The sequence below is a fragment of the Bos indicus x Bos taurus genome, chromosome 23 (genome assembly GCF_003369695.1).
Source record: "Bos indicus x Bos taurus breed Angus x Brahman F1 hybrid chromosome 23, Bos_hybrid_MaternalHap_v2.0, whole genome shotgun sequence".
In the NCBI taxonomy this organism is placed as follows: domain Eukaryota; kingdom Metazoa; phylum Chordata; class Mammalia; order Artiodactyla; family Bovidae; genus Bos; species Bos indicus x Bos taurus.
This window is the reverse complement of record NC_040098.1, coordinates 34,759,333-34,782,385: the sequence shown is the minus strand read 5'-3', so window position 1 is coordinate 34,782,385 and position 23,053 is coordinate 34,759,333.

Genomic DNA, 23,053 nt, shown 5'->3' with positions numbered 1-23,053 from the left:
AATCCCTTCACCTGTAGCATGGATAAAAATATTGCTAACATTCTTCAAAAGATTGTCGTGAGAATAAAATCTGATAGCAGCTATAAAAGTACTTTATAAAGTGTAGAATACAGAAGTATTAGTTTTTATCCTCTAAACACTAATGGTAGAAATAGTAAATGGTATAACCTATACAGAAGTGGTTTTAAATATGAAGCAAGTGCCTTAAACATGCACCATATCCTTTGATTTAACAATGCCACTTCTAAGATTCTAAAGAAATAAAGATATGGCAATAGATATTCATGTATGGCCATTACAGTAAATTTGCTGATAATAAATAGAAAAACAAGGAAGTAGATAAACTTGGAAATAATCTAAATTGCTGAAAAAAAAAAGATAATGCCTAATCATTAATCCATCTAGTGATTAAAAAATAACATCCTTGAAAATTAATGATACTATCAAATGTGCATAAAATAATAGGTGAAAAAGCAAAATAGGAAACTGGATGTACAAGACTATTAAATATGCAGTATGCTGCTGCTGCTAAGTTGCTTCAGTCGTGTCCAACTCTGTGCTACCCCATGACAGCAGCCCACCAGGCTTCCCCATCCCTGGGATTCTCCAGGCTCCAACACTGGAGTGGGTTGCCATTTCCTTCTCCAGTGCATGAAAGTAAAAAGTGAAAGTGAAGTCGCTCAGTCCTGTCCGACTCTTCACGACCCCATGGACTGAAGCCTACCAGGCTCCTCCATCCATGGATTTTCCAGGCAAGAGTACTGGAGTGGGGTGCCATTGCCTTCTCCAAAATATGCAGTATAGTTATACACATATGTGTGTGCATGACTTCATGTGTGTGTGCAGCTGTATGTGTATGTGTGTTGACAAAGATTCTTTGTTTGATCAAACTGGAGTCAGTCTCCCGAACCTTCTTCTAGGCCCACTTCCTTGCAAAATCTAGTTTTAGCAAGAACTCTGAGTACTTTAACCAGAATCCCTTACACTCAATATTTGATCTCCCTTAAAATCTAACTGGGTTCCTCAATCTTCAACATCCTCCAAGTGATGGTTAATCATCCTGACTGGTCTTCAGCAAAAAGAATTCTGTTAGGTAAGTTTAATCAGAATTCTCTTCATACTTGATGTTTCCTCTTAGTAATTTTCCACTGATCCCCAGCCTGATACCTGGCTATATGTTCCCACCCACCCAGGTAGTACTCGGAACTAAGCCCAATTCAATGCTAAATCTTTTGCTCTATTGTAATAATCCAGATATGGGGATTTTTCTGATGGTGTGTATGTGAAGGAAATAAGCAAAATAGGAGCAGTTTCCCTGCTTTGGAAAAATTCCTTTAGCTGTATTACCAAGTGGTGGTGAAAGATTCAAGTAAGACATGGCTGGCCCAAACACGAGATTCAACTTTTAAGGATTCGTGGTTTAAAGTTATTCCTCTGAGATTGTTTTCCTCTTATCCTATCATCCCACTGTTACCTAGCTCATGTGCAAAAAGACAGCTGGTGGCAGGCCTCTGCAAATGCATTTCTCCCCATCTAGGCCCCTAGGACTTACCCTATCTTCAGATTACAAGGATATTCTTTGGTAGAATCCCTGGAGGTATGGAAATGAGAAATTAAAAAAAAAAAAAACAAAACAAAACAGAAATCTTTGAACTGATGCTGGGAAGAAAGGCCCTTCTTGAAATTCTGGAGCCAGAAAACAGTAAGATAATATGTATGCTTCATGTATTTCAGAGGTTTACATAGTAAATGAAACACTGCTCAATGATTGGCATGTATAGCTTTGCATTCAGACATCAGTCTTCAGTCTCTGATTTTAAAGAATTGTCAAGGTCTTACTGCTTTCTGGGGAAGAACAGAATTACCCTAAAACTCAACAAAAGGAATTCACCTATGAATATGGAATCTTTCACATATTTGACAACCTAAGATTTCTTTTAAAATGACACAGGAAAAAGTTACCCTCAAAGTGACTTTCATGTTTATTTGATTGTAGTTGCAAAAAGAAAAAGCACATGTTCATCACTCATCCCCTCAGAGACACCTTCACTTGTTCAGGCCTCTCAGGACTCTTCCCATGATACCATGTGGAGATGCTAAGTGAGAGTAGCTTTTGCAGAGGGTGTACTTCATAGAGACAGACGACAGAGAGCAGCCCGGGCAGATGCACTAAGGCCATAAATCAATGGAGAGGTTCTGTGTCCATGCACGGAGACTTAAACTTCTTTCTTCAGTTCATGAACTCATTGATACCAAACTTTATCACAGCCAAAAGCAAATCAGATGGAGATACTAGAAAGAAGTTAAAAAGTGATAATAAAGCTCTCAGTGGGAAATACTAGATTCCGTCTCTAATGACAGTAAGTATGTAGGTACTTGAGAGGATGAACATGTAAAGGGTTCCCAGATTTTAGAAGTGAAAGTTCACTACTACTTCAGAAACTTTAGTCACATCTGATTGAGAACATTCTGCACATGCAGCTAAATACTCTTCAAGTAGTTACAAGAAGCCTAATCCTCAAGGAAGAGTTCCTTTCCTTGGATGCTTACTAGGTGACTGAAACCAATCAAGCAATTTGCAACAGAGAAAAGAAATTCAGCGCTGAAGAAACAAACTGCAATCCCTCCATCATCACAGCTTACTTCCCCATCAGAACATTATTGTTGGTATTATTATGGAATCCTACTTTAGATAATATCTGATTGTAGTTTATCTGATTGAAATATAGAGCACTGATTATAATGTACAGATTTCCAAAACCACATAGGTAATTATAGGCCTGCATAACAAACTCTGTTCTTTATCCCTTCCAAAGGAAGTTTCATTATCCCTGTATTATCTTGCACACAGAAAGAATTTCCTGAAGGTGACCTTTTTATAGGTGGTAACCATAGTAACCGATTTCCAGCCGCTAACATTCTGACACCACTTGCACACTGCAAATGTTATGGGGATGCTGAGGATTGATGTTTTGTGTTGCCCTCCAGAGACAGAAACTGCATAAATAGTTACCAATTTGAGAGGAAAGATGTTATAAGAAATTTAAAGCCATATTTCCCTGCTCTCTTGCTAATCAGACAGCAATCCATTTTTCCCAAGATCTCTGCAATGCTCTCACTTAGAGACTATCAAAGTATAAATAAAAGGTGTGGATCTTTAGGAAATGTGAGGGAGAAAAAATTTAAGTATTCCTTACTTTGCTCTTAAATAGGACATTCAGTAGATAAAGGAGGGAGAAACAAACACTCCTTTGGGAACTTACTCTATTTTAAAGTACCTCCTGGAGTCCCCATGAGCTATAATGGGAGTCATACGCTCTCATCAATGGAAACTGGGTTGGCTGTGTAACCCTAGGAAACTGCAGCTTCAGCACTTGATCCCAAGAGTTAGAAAATGTTCAAGGCAGTAGGAAAGTTAGAAGGTACATCTGCCAATTAGAAGCCAGCCAAGAAAATGCCAGAAAGGAGAGAGGAAGTGACTGGTACATAGAGGCCAAATGAAAATTCAGACACTCTTGATGCATGAGTCGTGAGAAAACAGCTTTAATATTTAAGCAAGCACACACTGTACAGACTCTGCTTCCCTCTAAAAAAAAAAAAAGAAAAAATGAGTTCACTTATATGGCTTGTTTCTCTCTTTGGGGAGAAATTTGTTTTTATGTTTTCAATAAATACGTTCACCTCTGGGTTTGTTCTCTAAGATATAAGAAAAGTAATTCTTCTCATTTCTTTTGTATGAAACATTTATTGATGTCAAGTAAGTTTTAAATTGAGTAAAGGCTGTGTCTTAAAAATTCAGTTGTTATTCAAATTTTTGGTGCCTCTATACTTCTTCCATTGTCTTATTCATTGTTTGCACTATTTTAATTAATATATTTGTCCATGTATTGTCTTCATCTTTTAAAAAAAATTTTGATATGATTCACATTTTATGTACGGTCATTTATCAAGCTACATTTGCTTTCTAATCATTGATCACTATTGTATCCTACAGACCCTTAGTTCTATCTCACTCTTTTATTTGGCTCCTGTCCAGTCAATGTTTCTCAAAATTTGAGTCATCTGGGAATCCATCTAAAGGAAAAAAATAGGGGGAAAGGCAGCCACTGAGATCCTTCTCAGTATACATCCTTCTCAACCTAACCCTCAAGTATTAATATAACGTGTCTCTAGTTGACTAATTATCACTTTCTAAACATCCTCATATCCTGCCCCTGTGCCTTTGCACAGGTCTACCCCATGCCTGGTTTGGAGAATTTTGAGCATTACTTTACTAGCGTGTGAGATGACTGCAATTGTGCAGTAGTTTGAGCATTCTTTGACATTGCCTTTCTTTGGGATTGGAATGAAAACTGACCTTTTCCAGTCCTGTGGCCACTGCTGAGTTTTCCAAATTTGCTGGCATATTGAGTGCAGCACTTTCACAGCATCATCTTTCAGGATTTGGAATAGCTCAACTGGAACTCCATCACCTCTACTAGCTTTGTTCGTAGTGATGCTTTCTAAGGCCCACTTGACTTCACATTCCAGGATGTATGGCTCTAGGTCAGTGATCACACCATCGTGATTATCTGGGTCATGCAGATCTTTTTTGTACAGTTCTTCTGTGTATTCTTGCCATCTCTTCTTAATATCTTCTGCTTCTGTTAGGTCCATACCATTTCTGTCCTTTATCGAGCTCATCTTTGCATGAAATGTTCCTTTGGTATCTCTGATTTTCTTGAAGAGATCCCTAGTCTTTCCCATTCTGTTGTTTTCCTCTATTTCTTTGCATTGATTGCTGAAGAAGGCTTTCTTATCTCTTCTTGCTATTCTTTGGAACTCTGCATTCAGATGTTTATATCTTTCCTTTCCTTTGCTTTTCACTTCTCTTCTTTTCACAGCTATTTGTAAGGCCTCCCCAGACAGCTTTTTTTTTTTGCTTTTTTGCATTTCTTTTCTATGGGAATGGGGTCGCAAAGAGTCGGACACGACTGAGCGACTGATCTGATCTGATCTGATCTGACCCCATGCCTGGAGTGTCTTTCCCCATTTCCTCCTATTCATAGTCTACTCTCATTTTAAGATCCCTCCCCAATATCTCCTCCTTCATGAATTCCTTCCAACTGAGTTGGATTTCTCTCTTCCTTGAGTTCTCTCTCCCTTTATTTTTATTTTATGGTACTTTCATATTCTGGAGTTTTATATTTATTATGTTCTTATCTCACAAGTTTCTTGCACAGAGAGCTATGATATTCTTGCATCACCTTCTTTTAATATCTTAAAAGTATATGTATAAATAAACTCAGAGTTACTCAATGGAACAGAATTTGTTTTTGTCCTTTATGTTGCTTCTCTTATTCTAATTTCTAGTATCCTTGGGCCATGTGCTTTTTCAGTTCAGTTGCTCAGTCATGTCCAACTCTTTGCAACCCCATGAATCGCAGCACGCCAGGCCTCCCTGTCCATTACCAACTCCCGGAGTCTACCCGAACCCATGTCCGTTGAGTCGGTGATGCCATCCAGCCATCCCATCCTCTGTTACTTTAAAACTGCTATACCCCCCTACTTCAAATCCCCAGTGTCTTCTTCAGGCACTTTTGATGATTCCACTCCACAAAACTTTCAGGTATTTTGTTGTTCTTGTTCATTTGTCTAATAGTTCTTCTCTCAGTTTCCTAAAATATCTTGTGTATTTGCCAAATTAATGTCATTTCTGTCATTCTTTTTCAGAAACCCCGACATAATCTTCATTTCTGTCCCACTAATATGTCTCATTAAACACTTCCCTCCCTGTGAGTTGGTGTCCACCTGCCACCACCCATGTTCCCTCCTGCCTTAAGTATGAGTCTCCTGCTCCTCTTTCATTTGCCTTCCCTTTGAGCCTTCCAGTTACTCATTAGTCATTTTTATCACAGCTCCTCTTAATCATCTTACCTCTTCTTCTGAATGTTCCTCACAATTTTCTACTCTATTCTTTCTTTTCTCAATCATTTTCTTCACTATTTAAACATTTCCTAATGTGCCTGTTTCAGAGAAGGCAATGGCACCCCACTCCAATACTCTTGCCTGGAAAATCCCATGGACAGAGGAGCCTGTTAGGCTGTAGTCCATGGGGTCGCGAAGAGTCAGACACGACTGAGTGACTTCACTTTCACTTTTCACTTTCATGCATTGGAGAAGGAAATGGCACCCCACTCCAGTGTTCTTGCCTGGAGAATCCCAGGGACGGGGGAGCCTGGTGGGCTGCCGTCTATGGGGTCGCACAGAGTCGGACACGGCTGAAGTGACTTACCTTACCTTCCCTAATGTGCCTGTTTATAAGAACTTGGGCAAATTTACAAATTCATCACTAAAATCTACTGATATAACTCAGTAGCATTATGGATATTGTACAGATAAAGCCTTCTGTTTGGCCTTTCAGAGTCTCTTTAACACTCCATAGAAACTATGCCATATAATTAGGTAGACAGATAGATGAGAGAGAGAGACAGCAGTCACATGTCTTCCTAAAGTCACATTATGATTTCAGGCAGTTCTCACTGCCCAGTTCCACAAAGGATCTGGTTTGAAACTCAACAGAAATTTCTGTTACAGAAATAATACAAGGATTGAGAACAAACAGTTTTTTCCCTGTGGCTTCCCTTTATTGAACCATGAAAACTGAGTGTTCACCCTGGCTTCAAAGGCAAAGAGAAAACCAGGATTCCCCACAACTTGTAAGAGCCAGAAATGTATCAAATTTGCTATTGCACTTATGAGGAGATATAGTAGAAATACTTTTATATTCCTCCTACTAGGCACAAGTACAAACTCTGGGCATCACATATAAAACAAATGTAAGAAAACCTGAAAGTTGCACAGACGGCAGACGGGCTAGGCAACTCAGGACCCAAGCGAAGTGAAACGACGAATAAAATGAACAAACCTCTAACAAAACTGAGAAAGGAAAAAAGAGGGAGAGAACATACAAATAACCAATCACCATGGATGGCTAAGTGGGTTTATTCCAGGGATGAAAAGTAGGTTTAATATTTGTAAATCTATTTAACCCAGCATATTAACAGGATAAAGAAAAAAATCAATACAGAAAAAAGTATCTGACAAAATTCAGCATTCATTCATGACAAGAACACTCAAAAAATTTAAAATAGAGAGAAAGTTTTCTCAATTTGATACAGATCATTTTTAAAAAAACCTAATGGTAACCATATTCTTAGTAAAGAAAGGCTGAATGCCTCCTCTCCCCATCCAGCTGGGAATAAGGCAAGGTTGTCAGCTCTCACCATTCTTATTCAACAGTGCTGAGAGCTCCTACTAATGCAAGTGGACAAGAAAGGAAAACTAAAAAAATAGAAACTGGAAAGGAAAAAGTAAGACTAGCCCTATTTGCAGATGACATAATTGCCTATGTATAAAAATTCCAAAGAATCTATAAAAGAATCATTTTAGAATCAGTAAGTGAGTTCAGCAAGGTTACAGATTATAAAATACACATAAAAAACCAATTGTATTTCGTATACTAGCAATAAATACATGGGCACACAAACTAACAAGAAAATATTATTTATAATGATTTTAAAAATTCAATACTTAGGAGTAAATCTAACAAAACATATACAAGACTTATATACTAAAAATTTCACAACTGTGTTGAAAGAAATCAAGGTCTAAATAAATAGACATACCATGTTCATGGATTAGAAACCCCAACATTAAAAAAAAAAACATGTAAATACTCCCCAAATTGACATACAGATTTAATGTAATTTCTATCAAAATAACAGTGACATTTTTGTAAATATTGAGAAAAGTATTTAAAAGCTATATGGAAAGGAAGAGAAACTATAATAGCTAAAATAATTTTGAAAAAAAAAGAATTAAATGGGAGAAATCAGCCTGTCCAAAGTAAACAATTATTATACAATAGCCATAGTAATTGAAACACTATGGGTACTGGCAGAGGGACAGACACTTAGCTCAATGGAACAGAACAGAGAACCCAGTAGTATCTACATGAATACTTTTGTGTATAACTTATTTTTGATGAAGACACAAAACCAATTCAAGAGATGAAAGATAGCTTCCCTTGAGAAAGTAGGTGATACTGTAGCAATTAGATATCCATAAACAACCAAACAAAAAATTGGACCTCAACCTAAGTCTCATACTTCATGCAAAAATTAATTTTAAATGGATAACAACTTAAATATAAGGTGTAAAGCTCTAAAATTTTTAGGAACAATTATAGGATAAAAGTCTTGGGATCTAGGGCTAAGCAAAAAGTTCTTAAACTCTTGACACCAAAGGCATAATCCATAAGAGGAAAAATTGATAAATTAAACTTTATTAAAATAATTTTTTTCTCTGTAATGCAGTTAACACAATGAAAAGACAAGCAACAGACTAGAAGTAATTACCTGCAAACCATACATTTGATAAAAAATTGTTATCTAAGATCTCAGTTGCAAAAAACACAGAGACAAAAATAAAACAAACAAAAAAAAATGCAATCCAATTAAAACACCAACAAAAGACATGAAGTGACATTTCTCTGAAGATATACAGATGGCAAATAAACACATGAAAAGATTTTCAACAGAATTAGCCATAAGGGAATGCAAATAAAACTACAATTTAATACCACTACATTCTATCATAATGGCTAAAAAAAAAAAAAAAGGTAACGTCAAATGCTAGCAAGGATATGGAGAAAGTCATACATTGCTGGTCGAATGTAAAACAGGAACAGCACTCTGAAAATGGCTTAGCAGTTTTGTTTTGTTTTCTTTTACAAAACTTTACATAGCATATAAATCAACAGTTACACTCATGAGCATTTATCCTAGAGAAATGAAGACTTAGGTTCACACAGAACCCTGTATATGAATGAATATATATATATATATATATATATATATATATATATATATATGAATTAAACCAACTTTATTTTTAATAGTCAAAACCTGGAAACAACCAAGATGACCTTTAATGGATAAGCTGCTAAACCATGGTACACCAGTACTATGGCATAATATTTAACACTAAAAAGGTACAAATTATTATTACATGTAATAACTTGGATTAATCTCCAGAGAATTAAGTTGAGTGGGGAAAAAAGGGAAATCCCCAAACATTACATACTACTTGATTCTTGAACCATATATAATATTTAAACATTTTTAAAATCTAAAAAATTACAGAAAAGGAAGACAGATTAGTGGTTGGCAGTGGTTAAGGAGAAGTTAAGGATGGAAAGGAAGTAGATGTGGTTATTATAAAAGGGGAGCATATGGGATTCTTGCAGTTGTGGAAATATTCTTCCTCTTGATAGTATAAAGGTCACTATCCAGTTGTGATATTCTAATATAGTTTTGAGGAATGATTTCTATCAGGAATCACTGAGTTAAGGGTACATGAGATCCCTTTGTATTATTTCTTACATCTCAATGTGAGTCTACAATTATATCAAAACATTCAATTAAGAAATAAAATTTGTATAACTAAAACAAAATAGTTTCTATTCAGAAGATTAAAATTTTAGGCACTAAGTATAACAAACATATTGCTTCAGATATAGGAATTTGCTTCACATAAGATGTCTCCAAATAATGCAAATGTTCAATAACAAAAGTACCAACCTAGAGAAAGTTTACATTTCAGCAGAAAATCAGGCTTTTACAGTTTCAATGGTGTGATGGGGGGGGGGGGGGAAATTAAGGAGCTTCTTGAATACTACTCAAAAACAAAGGGGCTTCCCTGGTAGCTCAGCTGATAAAGAAGAGAAGAGAAGTCGCTCAGTCGTGTCCGACTCTTTGCGACCCCATGGACTGTAGCCCACCAGGCTCCTCGGTCCATGGGATTTTCCAGGCATGAATACTAGAATGGGTTGCCATTTCCTTCTCCAGGGGATCTTCCCTACCCAGGGATCAAACCCGGGTCTCCCGCATTGTAGGCAGACGCTTTACCGTCCAAGCTACTAGGGAAGCCAGCTGATAAAGAATCTGCCTGCAATGCAGGAGACCCTGGTTCGATTCCTGGGTCAGGAAGATCCACTGGAGAAAGGATAGGCTACCCACTCTAGTATTCTTGGGCTTCCCTGGTAGCTCAGCTGGTACAGAATCCGCCTGCAATGCAAGAGACCTGGGTTCAATCTCTGGGTTGGGAAGATTCCCTGCAGAAGGGAACAGCTACCCACTCCAGTATTCTGGCCTACGTCGCAAAGAGTCGGACAGGACTTAACTTTCACTCACTCACAAAAACAAAGGGATATTTCCTCATGCCCAAATTGAGCAATACCATAGTGTTTTGTTTGTTTGTTTTTCCTCTTGAGAAAGGTATTCAATCTTACCTAGAATAGCAGATCAATTAAAAAGACTTTAAAAAGATGCTTTCTTCTTTTCCCTAACTTTGTGAAATAAATTTTAGAAACATCTGCAAATCTATTTTTTGAATTATCATTTAGAGAGATAGTCTTATTTGATAATGTTTTATGCTAGAATAAAAGACTTCTCAAAGCAGGAGAACATGATGCTATTATGTAACTGTCCAAAAACACCTCTATCATTTTGTTCTTCATTATCTATTGCTTTTTTCTCTTTTAACTCCTTAGAAAGAAGCATTTATCTGGACCATTTGCTTGCTCAGATGGAGATTTTAGGAAGAGAGGAAAAAACCAACAATCTAAGAAATTCAGCAACATATCTTCAATCCCTGAGCACTACCTTCTTTAGAAAACTTATTATCTTATTATTTTTCATGAAAGCTGAAAGCACATTATGTAGCTCTCTATTGCCTGTCAAGCATTTCCATCACATTTGGACTTAGTAGGCCAAAGAGTTACCATAGCTACTAATTAACTCTGTCCTGAATGCATTCCCTCCATAGCAGAGATTGTTTACATTATGTAAAAATGCTTGTGCTCTAAATAAATTAAGAGAATATGCTAGATGCATTAAATCTTACTGCAAATAAAACCAATTTACCTCTCTTATTAAACCATTGAAGTTTTTTAATTTAAGCCTCAGAATCTGCAGTATTTTCACCTTTGACTAGTTCTGTCTAAAATATAGCTAAAATGTGGTCTCCCTCCCTCTTTTTTGTTTTTAAAATGTGATATATTGTTTGTTATCCTTATAAACATAATCTAGGTCATGCTTGTAGTCAATTTTAATGCATTTTACTAATAAAATAAGGTTTAAATGTAAATATTTTCCAAGTTATTTTATTACAACAAATTTTAAAAGTATATACAAACCATTATAATGGCATATTTTTTCCTAGAAAGAAATAAATACTTTCTAATTGTATAGTATTTGAGACAGTAGGGAAAAAAATCCATAAAGATTGCCTTTTTTCTAATTTCCACCCAATATTTTGAATGTCCACATAAATTTACCTGAAATTTTAAAGATTTGTTTTTGAATTCTGTATTTTATATATACATATATATATATATATGTTTAAATGCTTATATTTACAGCATAAAGTTATTAAAATAAAAATAGAAAAAATTAAGTATATTTTAGCCTATGATAGTTATACTAATTTAACATAAGAAATTATTCTAAATGTCAACAAATAACACGTTTTTGAGGAAATCAATTTTACAATGATTTTTATCCATCCATTATCCACATAAATTTGGTTAATAAATTGCCCAATAATCATATACTTTTGTAACACTGCTACAATATAAATTAAAAATAAGAATAAATTAATGTTTTCAATGCCTAATTTACATCATTTTTGTTAGTCCTGATATACATCTTGTAAAATAAATTCTATATCCATCTCTGAGGAATGCAAGATTCACATGATAATACCGAGACAAACAACAACAAGAAGGATTTAACAGAAACAAAATACCTATGGTTTCACCTGAATATCTTACAGTGGAAGATGTAAAAGCAACTCAAATCCATATAATCACCACAGTTATCCTTTCCATTAAACCTATTACTCTTGTGGTATTTCCTTATATATTTATGGAACTTCACCTAAAACCAGAATTTAGAAGTGATCTCTTCCATCTAACCCCAGCTCCTATCTCACACATTTACCTACATCCAGTAGTTTATAAATGCCTTAAAGCATAACAGCCTCCTGCTTCCTCCACCTCTAATAACAGTTTTATGGGTTAATTGTATTTTTCATCTTTCTATATTCTCTAATAATTGTGTGTTACGTTTAATAATAAAAATAGTATATTTCAAATGGATTAGCAGATTGCTAAGGTGAACTAATCCATCCATCTATTCATTCACCCATCATTGAAAAAGGTCATTCCAATGGTTTTGTGCAAACATAACTTTAGTTACATCATGTTTCTGCCCCTAATCACTGAAATGAATGGTGCCAGGGTCTCCAATTCTGTCTTATCAGCTATGGAAAGACTGTCTCCAGATAGCTTGCTTTTGGAAATAGGACATGGAATAGAGAAATGTGAGCTCTCTAAATGAATGCACACTGCATAGACTTTGAAAGCTTGCCCTACCAGAGACGTGGGATTGTGACTGCTAATGACCTTCAAAAAACAAGATATTCATTATATCCAGGTCATACTGACATTTTCCTTATAACTGGGGGGGAAAAAAAGTCACTTTCAAAAAGCCACCAAAAAGTCACAGAAAAACTTTTCAAAATTCTATGTAAAACCAATCCTCCCTAAATCCTATTGATTTTTTCTCTCTCTTTTACCTTGTTTATTGTTCTTAGGGATAGAGGTTGGTATGTTTAGAGCATAGCAGAGGATGCTGCAAAGCCCCTTGAGTGCTAATGTTGGGTAAGAATTCTTTTCATTTGATATCTGGAGCTCTCAAGCTGTAAAATGAGGGTAATACTCCAAGCCCTTACAATTTTGATGGCAGAATTATAAAGATTACAGAATTGTAAAACTGAATGAGATACAGGAAAGATTTTCATTGGATTTTACTGATAACTAAATTATAATCATTAATGTTTTAAGGAGAAGAAAGGTAACAATGAGCATTGCCCACATTAGATAGAGCATCACTCCTGTGGACTTCCTAGATGCTATTTATCTGAGAAAATATTTTTTTTTTTTTGAGTACTGAATTTTTAGTCACTTGGATGCAAAGAGGTTTCAAGAATGATCACCACTTTGAATGGAACTATTCTTTCTTTTTCCTTGAGGCCATCAGCAAAGGTCTATAATCTATACCCTGAAACAGAGAAATCTTCAAGAAAAATTGCCAAAGAGATGCACAGAGAAAAATTCTTGCTAAAAAGCAGCTGAGCAGTCAACTTCTTTCAATGACAGCTCCATTATCACACTGATTGACTGTTCAAAAAAGAGAGAGAGAGAGACAAAAAGAAAAAGAAAGAAAAGCTCTTATGCCGGGGTCCAGCCGCGGCTGATCCAGGGTATTCGAAGCAGGGATGGCGTCGATGACTTATTTAAATATTAATTAGAGATATAAAGAGTAATAGAATGAGGATAGCTCAGTAGGAAAATTCAGTGGAGAAAAGAGGCTGAGTAGCTTGGTTTACGTGGGAGACCAATAAAACTTCAAGACAAGAAGTTTGCACCACTTACGTAGGCTGCAGGCGTCCTTCTGTTCTCCTGAAGGAGAGGAGACACTGAGGCCTCCCCGGTCGGATCTTAGAAGCCCAGGCATAATTAGTAAGCATGGCGGGCTCCACGCTCCAGATGGAGACTCAGCCAGAGTTTGAGAGAGAGAACAACATGGGGAGACCAGTATTTCGAGGAACTGATCCCAATTCTTTATTTTCCAGAGTCTGTTTTTATACACTGAGATGTTATACAAAAGTCACGTGGGGACAGCAGTCCTGACTTTTATTAAAGTCAGGTGCTTCATACAAATGTATACAGAGGTCTTAGGGGTGTTACATCATCTTCTGGCCAGGGGGGCCTGCTGACAATTTACGACCCTCTCCTTATGACAGCGGTCAGTCAACCAGGACACTTATTTCTCCAGGGGTGATTATTCTTAAAACAGACTCCACCTTCCGAAGGTACCAGATAAAGTTACATTCCTATAGGGTGAGGGTGTAGTGGGTTTTAGTTAAGGAAAGAATTTACTTAGCCTAAGGTCTAACGTGATTTATATCAAAGGTTAATACTTATTTCTTCTATATATTCATTAATGTGTATAAGGGCAGGGGATGTGGAGACTTAGCAGTAAGCATTGGCTCAACAAATGAAAAACCCTTCACCAATACAATTTCTAATCAGCCCATTATACTTATACTAATAGTTTTCTAACTTCTCTAAAGAACCTGTTTTTAGAAGGTTTAAAGCATCTCGTGCCTCTCACGGTTGGGAGGCTGTGAGCAATCACATGTGGCCGGACAAGCCTGTCAGGCAGGCTAGAGAACCTTCAGAGGAGTTTGTAGGTTAAAACACTCTTGTCACGCCCAGGAGTTTTTATTAACTGGAGCTCTAAGTTAGCTCCTTCTCCAAAAGAGGTGGTGGGGGACAGCCCCCCGTAAAGTCAGAGGTGTAGGTGAGAGCACAAAGTAGTCAAGTAGGCAGGCTCTGGTTATGGGGGTAGATGCTCGAGAATTTCCAGGGGGACTCCTGAGGCTTGATCCCGCCTTTGCGTATGTCGAGCCTCCTTCCTCATGACCTTTGCCATGGGTGGAGGTCCTCCCACCGGCTCCCCGCACTCTTATTTCTTTTAACAGGCTAAGACACTTCTAAACAGTATCCTTTAGTAATCTTACCAAGAAGCAAAATATTAATAATAACTTTGCAAGTCTTGGTGTCACTCATAAAGAAACTGAAATCCTTGTGGTTTTCAGCATTTTATCACTTAAAGACAGTTGAAAGTTTTTTTCATTGCTCTAGATCTTATTTTCTTCAGCTAACTGTCATTTTCTGTAAGTAGAGCACTGATCCGTTGTGTCTGAGGAAAAAAAAAAAATCCACACAGTCCTTGCCTGAAGCCAACAAACCTCACAAATCTTCAAACTGATTTCAGAATAAAGTGGTCTACTTCCCAAAGATTCATTCTCCAGAAATGAAGCATCTGTGAAAGAGTATAGATCCATGGAGACTGAGCATGGCTCTTTCTTTTCCACCTGTGCAGTTCCTCTGAAGACACAAGTTCAAAGCTTTGGTAAGTGAAATAGTCATTACCACTGGAATCCTTGGTCTTCCAAAAAAGGATAGAAATAGAAACAATATGGCATAATAGTCAAAACAGAAGGTTACAACACTAGCTTGCTGTGTGACTTACGGCTATTCACTCACCTTCTCTGTTAGCATTTCCCTATATATAAAATAAAAGATATGCTGTAGCTTAATGCTGTCCAAACTCAGCAGGGAACCATATCAAATAGAAAATTCCATTTCATGGAGCCCTTTGAAGTATTTTGGAATAGTAAATCTCAAAGTACAAAAGTACCATTAAAAGCAAAATGACAGCTTAGCAGTCAACTAGAAAGATACAGAAGGAAGAAGTGTGTGGTTTACTCTTTCTGACAATGTTCTATGTACTACGGCTTTACACAGAGACAACCAGTATGCTTCTGTAGTGAGAAAATCAAAGGTGAAGGTAAAGAATTTTAATTTTGTAAATCACAAATAAGGCATCAGCAGAGCTGCATGAATTAGAGAAGAACAAAGGAAAACATACACTGGATCAGTCACTCTCAAATTCCAAAATACCTTACACTGAAATGGTGACTTTTTTTTTACAAATGGTTTTTACTAGGTTTTTTATTTTTAAGATTTTTTTTTATCTTTTAAGACATATTTTATTTAATTTTTAATTGAATGAAAGACTCATAATTCTACTTTACAATTTTCAAAAATTTCACACACGTGATCCCACGTAACCCCATTAATAACTTCTTTTTCCCCTTACCCCTCTTTTGTCCCTTTCCTCTCCCTCTCCCCACTGGTAACCACTGGTTTGTTCTCTATATTTGTGAGTCTGCTTTTTTTTTTTTATTCACGTTTGTTGTATTTTTTAGATTCCACATATAAATGATATCATACAATATGGGTCTTTCTCTGTCTGACTTATTTCACTTAATGCCCTAAGAGGTTTTTAATTAAAGAAAATATGCCACCATGGGTAAAAGCTTGCTTTCTTTATTATATACACACACATATATCTTAGCTTTTTTTTCCTGCCTACATATGATACATCCCACATTTCATTCTGGAGATATCTACTATATGACTGTCAAAAAGAGGTCCAGGGTCACACTTCTATGTAGATCAGAAATGATAATTTATAACAAGTGTTATAAATTCCAGAACCCATGACAAACACTACTAAACAATCAGAGACAGAATGGCCAGGCAACTATCATCAATGGTCCACACTGTTACACAGTTGAAACATGTTTTCCACTCCTATTGATGAAAAGAGCACTGGGATAGGGTCAGAACTCTGGTTCCTAACATTGAGTCTGTACTATACTCTAGCAAGCCACATAATTCCCTATGCCTTGATATCTCCTGAAAAAATGAGAGTTTAACTAGGTAACCCCCAAACTATAACCCACTCCAGTTATTTGTGATTCCAATATATACAAATGTTTCTGTCATACTACCAGAAACTCAACTGCCACTACCCCACCACTACTACTATGTATATTCACATTAATGTATAATATTTCATGACTAGGTTTGGAGTTTTGTGCCACACCACACTCCCCTTCCCCCAAAAGAATGCTTTAAGATAGGTAATATGTTAAAATTAACTGGTCATTTATGGCCCCATTTGAATGAGCATATCAAGTTCTTTCTAATCAAGGAGCACACCTACACTTCTCTTTTATATTCACTCTCTATTTTCTTACTAATTCAAAAAGTAATTAGATCAATTAATTGTTTTAGTTATAAAATCAAAAATTACTGTGAATTTACAGCAAGCATGGTCATCGGAGATGTCTTTCAGAAAATTATGAAATCTTTATCTTCTAATGACTATTTTCTCTCCATTATTTAGTGTTCACTCCTGCCTCCCTGAAAAGACTGATAGTTGGTATCGAAAGGAATACTAGCAACTGTAATAGCTGACAGGATTAGAATGTGGTATGTTAGTATTCAGAGAAGGCAATGGCACCCCACTCCAGTACTCTTGCTTGGAAAATCCCATGGACGGAGGAGCCTGTTAGGCTGCAATCCATGGGGTCTCTAAGAGTCAGACACGACTGAGCGACTTCACTTTCACTTTTCACTTTCATGCATTGGAGAAGGAAATAGCAACCCACTCCAGTGTTCTTGCCTGGAGAATCCCAGGGACGGGGGAGCCTGGTGGGCTGCCATCTATGGGGTCGCACACAGTCAGACACAACTGAAGTGACTTAGCATGTTAGTGTTAGAGCATTCCATTTTTAGTATCTCTGTGGAACAACTAAAAAAAATCAGATTTTACATTATAAGAAAAAAGAATAAAATACAGAACACCGAAGAGATATGGCAATTTTAAGTATTAAAGAAATAGTGGTGTGAGGAACAATATTAAAGAAGGGCACTCATGATCACCAACTCAATCTTCAAGGAGAAAATGACTTAGTCAGGGAGATGAAACCATAGACATGTTTACTCATTCTCACCTTCAGCCAGGAATCAGACTAGCAATCAGGGAATCACATTCTTTCTATGACATTGGGCAAGTTGTTTCATCGTTGAAGCCTACTGTGTACATTACAAAAGAATATGAGGGATACTGTCATGTCATCTACAAAGATATGTATCCTTTAATGTTGTATAATCATCATATGGGAGAAGGCAATGGCACCCCACTCCAGTACTGTTGCCTGGAAAATCCTATGGATGGAGAAGCCTGGTAGGCTGCAGTCCATGGGGTCGCTAAGAGTCAGACACAACTGAGTGACTTCACTTTCACTTTCCACTTTCATGCATTGGAGAAGGAAATGGCAACCCACTCCAGTGTTCTTGCCTGGAGAATCCCATGGACGGAGAAGCCTGGTGGGCTGCCGTCCATGGGGTCGCACAGAGTCGGACAAGACTGAAGCGACTTAGCAGTAGCAGCAGCAGCAATCATCATATATGGTTATATATGATCTTTACTCAATATTGGAAAAGTAAGTGATTTCAAAGTTTATTTATACTCTGACATTAAACCCCTTTACATCAGGTGAAAGAGTTCATTAGTTCTCTTACTTATAAATAAAAAATTATGATTTTATCTGTTTCTTGGGGCTTTCATAACAAAGTATCCAAATACTGTGGTTACAACAACAAATTTTCTCACAGGTATAAAGGTCAAAAGTCTGAAATTAGCGTGTCAGCAGGGTTGTTTCCTTCTTGGGGGCTCAGAGGGTGAGAGTTTCTCCTAGTTTTTGTTGTTTATTGGCAAGCGCTGGTGTTCCCTGGGGAACAGCAACATAACGTAGTCTCTACTATCATGGTGTTTTCCTTATGTGTGTATATAAGTCTGTATCTCTTCTTGTATTTTAGTCTGTCTGTACTAGCAAAAAACTGGATAGATTATTGAGACAACTATCCTGAGATCATACAGCTAATAAGTGAGGGAGTTTAGTTTCAACACAAATCTATCTGACTGCAAAGTTTGTGCTTTTAACCACACTAGAAAGTTTTGTATTTGTCTGGACAGTCACAGTGTCAAGTATAGCCAAGAAAGAAGGGAGAACAGAATGTACTGAAACTGGAAGACAATGGAAGTTTAACCACTTGCACAGCGATGCTTACAACAACTGTAGATTCAATTAAATTACACTCAAAGTGTTCCCTTTCTGGTTTAGTGTGTTCCCTTTCTGGTTTGAAACATTAACACTAGACAATAGGTCATTACTGGCATGAGTAAAGCTTACTCTTTGCTAGGGAACATCATGGAAGCAATTAGCCCAAGGACAGACTTAAAACTCCATGAGTACAGGGACTATTTGGTTTATCACCACAGCTTCGGGGTCTGGCACTGGGTCTTCAGTTCTGCCACCTAACAGCTAAATACCTAATATTTTATAAGAATATACTAGGGGACAGATAATGTAGTAAATGCTTTCCTTACATTATTTCATTTTATTTTCACATGAATGCTTTGAGAGATATTATCCTGATATTATTCTTATTTATGCACTAGGAAACCAAGGCTCAGAAGAAGGTTATGAAGCTTATGAGCAGTGCCACAGGAACATCAAGCCTAGTTAATAAATTACTAACCTTCACACTTTGGATAACATAAAGGGTAATATACATTCACCAGCTGCCCAGACATACCACTAACATCTACATAATTAAATCCTTCCAGAAGAGTTGGAAATCTTGGATATAACAGTAACTGTTGACAACTGCCTAGTATCATCATTGAGAATGACAGAAACTAGAAAGCTAATGACTTTCAACCTAGATTTTTCTCCCCAGAGCCATTAGCTCTGCAAGTAATCCATGAAAGCCAAGTATTGTTGACATAAACACTTTTAATTCCAAAGAAAACAATAAACCTAGAAAACATAATCAAAAATGTAGATTTCTGTTTCATTAATAAGGACATTTTTTGAGACATATGAAATAAATTCTTTAGCTTTGCTATGTTCAAGGAGATGGCTTTCTCAGCAAATTGGCTCTTCGCATTTGGGAAACATGCCTTGAAGAAGGTTGATTAAAACAGAAATAAAAGTAACAACTGGTAACAACAGTAATTCTGATGATCATACAGCAGATGGTAGACTCTTATCAGAGACAGACAAAACAGCATGCCACATGTCCCCCAGCTCATCTTAAACAGAGCGGAACTAGCTACCACAAGGAAAGAGACTATGATCAGAGAGCAGCTTCCATTTCTAACGTTTCACATCTAGCTCTTCTTCATCCACATTTTCTACTAACAAAGCCACACCATCCAGTTATATGGCACAATGATGGGCAAATTCTGTCTATTCTACAGATCTACTGATTATTCCCTCTAAGTATCACCACATTTGTAGCTGAGAAATACATAATCATGACAATAAAATGTATTGCTGCTACTGCTGCTGCTAAGTCGCTTCAGTCGGGTCCGACTCTGTGCGACCCCATAGACGGCAGCCCAATTGAGGACTTACTATTTACCAGATAACGAGACTGTGCACACAGTAGTATGTACTGTGCTAAGAATTCTACAAGTGTATCCCATTTAGTCTTCAAAACAAATAATGATATTAATACAATTAAAATCCCCATTTTACAGAGGAGAAAAGTGGCAATTGTAGTGGTTCAGTTATTTGCAGAAAATCAAACCCAGGTCTCTTTTATTCCCTTTCATTTGCTCTTAAACCCTACATTCGGCTTAATTCTACTTTATAGTCAGGGACTAGTCAATAACAGATGACTCTATAGTCACAGAGGAGTTGCAGAGAACAAAGCCTGTAATCCTGATATCATACAATTCTTGTATGAGACACAGTTGGAAACAGGAAACAATATTGAGCCCACACTGTAAGACAAGTGAAGAGATTCTTTGCAGAGGTGTTGGCAAGGTTAATGAAGAGAGAAAGGATGTAGGTTGATGTTCACAGAGATTAGCAACAGAAGGAAACCAAGGCCAAAAGAAGATGGGAAGAAAATAGAAAGAGTGCAGAGGAGCTGTAGCTGTTTAACAAAGTCAAAGCACTAGAGCAAGGACAAAATACCCCGGCCTCTTTCCTGCCTTTTTCCAATATTTGCCAGTGCTTCCCATTGGCAGACTCAACTGAGAGCCATTCAGCAAGGGAGCCCAAATGATAGAGTCTTTAGAAGCCAAGGGACACGCCCAGAAACAGGAGAATGCATCCAGGGAGGCACACCAACACACTTGTTATGAAAGATTTTGAGACCATGCTTCTATCTGTATGCTGAGACTGATGTCAAGGTGAAAGTCTGAAACGAACTTGATGGATAATCAAAAGCAGTTATCACTTTTCAGTCTGTGGCCTTTTAAAATTACCATACCCTACTGCCCACACAATTTCTGCCCCCTTAGATATGCTCTTTTATTTGCCAAATGCCACAGGTTAGCATTATTTCAAGAGGACCAAAAATCTGCTTATAGCAGAAGAAATCTTCCTCCCTTGAAACTGTCACCCTTACAGTCATTGGGCTGTGTTCTTTCTGATAAAGGCTAGACAGGCTATTGGTTCCATGGTTCCCTGTGGAACTCAACTATTTTTCATGTTTCAGAACACCCAATCTAGCTTTACAAAAGTATGTGGAATATAGTGATACAATCATAGCAGAAACATGAAGGCTACGAGGAAGTTCTACAAAGAGGGTTGGCAGAGGGTAAGAGGAAGGATTTATGCTTTAAGCAGACTAGGGAAAGTGATGCTTATCTATTGTGACTTGATTCAGTGTGGACCCCATGATACTCTAGAGACAAAGATTAAACCAAATGAGACTGACAAAAGAAGGTTTCAGGAACCGATCCACCAAGATTCAAGTCAATTAATATTAAAATAGTGCTCCCATTTTCAAAAGATTTAAAACTAGTTTAAATTGGTATTTAGTTTTTGCTTAGCAGTTCTAACATTTTAAGTTAAAATAAGCAATAAATCAGTCCCTGGGACAGGTATTCAACTATTTCCAAAATATCCTCAACAATGATAGATTAAGAAAACATAATGCCACCTTATTTGATCATATCAGGCTGGCTTTTTTTTTTTTTCTTTAATCTTGAGAACAGCCCAAAGTTAGTTTTCACCGGTAAACTGAGAAATACCGGCCATGAAGCAACAAAACTGTGTAAATAAAGCAAAGCAAATTGCTATTTGTGATATTACTTACTTCATTATTTGAACAACTTTAGAAAAATGCTAAGGGCCATACATTGAAATTACACATGCCAACTAGGGCATTTTCTATGATCCATTAGGCTTCCCTCAATAGAAAAATTAATTATGTTGCCATTTCATAATTCTCTCCTGAAACATTTATGTAGGTGTCAAGGATTCATTGAACACAATTTAGAGCCCCATGATTAAAACATTTTAAAACATTTAAAATGTGATGTATAAGTGGAGAAATTCTGTGGATCAAAATACATAACAGAAGTGAAAGTAGGAACTTTGAGAAACAAAACATTAAATATACTGGTGGGACTTATAGCTTTTCCAAGGATGTATTTGTTGTTGCTTTTCTTTTTCTCTGGATTTAGATTTGTCCTAAGATGCTGAGATCTTTTCTGATAGATCTTTGAGAGAAAATTTGAAGACTAATGTGCCAATGTTCTCTTCTATTTTGAGGTTCTATAGAAAATGTAGAGCAATATAATTTTCTATCCTCACATTATATATTCATATTTATTCTTCATAAACTCCCTCAGAGTAAAAAACATCCATTTTAAATTTTCAAATTATTATTCACATTCCAGTGTCTTTCCTCTTGGACCTATTTCTCTTTGATATAAATCTCTATGTAGTTTCTCAAGTCAACATGGTAAAGGAAAACAATTTATAGGAATGTGTTAGCTCCTCTATCACAATTAATTTTGAAATGTAGTATCATTTTCCAGCTGCAATAATTCTAACATATACCATTGAGAATCCAGAAGAAAATGTTTCCTGGTTCCATCGTTACATCCTTCTCAGATCTTCTTTGTACTAGTAAACTTAGAGTCCAGATCTTCTGTTAAAAATGCATATTTTTCAATCTCACGTTATTTTAGACCTTGAAATAGTATGTCAGGTGTGGAGAGTGTTATGAACCACCTACTGCCTTCCAGGTGGCGCAGTGGTGAAGAATTTGCCTGCCACTGCAGGAGACACAGGAGATGCAGGTTAGATCCCTGGGTCAGGAAGATCCTTTGGAGGAAGAAATGGCAACCCACTCCTGGATTTTTACCTGGAAAATTCCATGGACAGAGGAGCCTGGCAGGCTACAGTCCACAGAGTTGCAAAGAGTCAGACATGACTGAGTACACACGTACAACTACCACGCTCTGCCTTCTAGGGTGCTTCCATCAGTCTTACGGGACAGAAAGGGAAGGTGGTATGATCTCATTCTGCTGTTGAGGAACTGCAATTTAGTGAGGCTAGTGACCTATTCACTGATTCAATCAAGCTGTGGTGGAGAGGACAGGAGACAATCTGGGGTACCTAGCTGTTTGTTCCTTGACTGTACAACATGGCT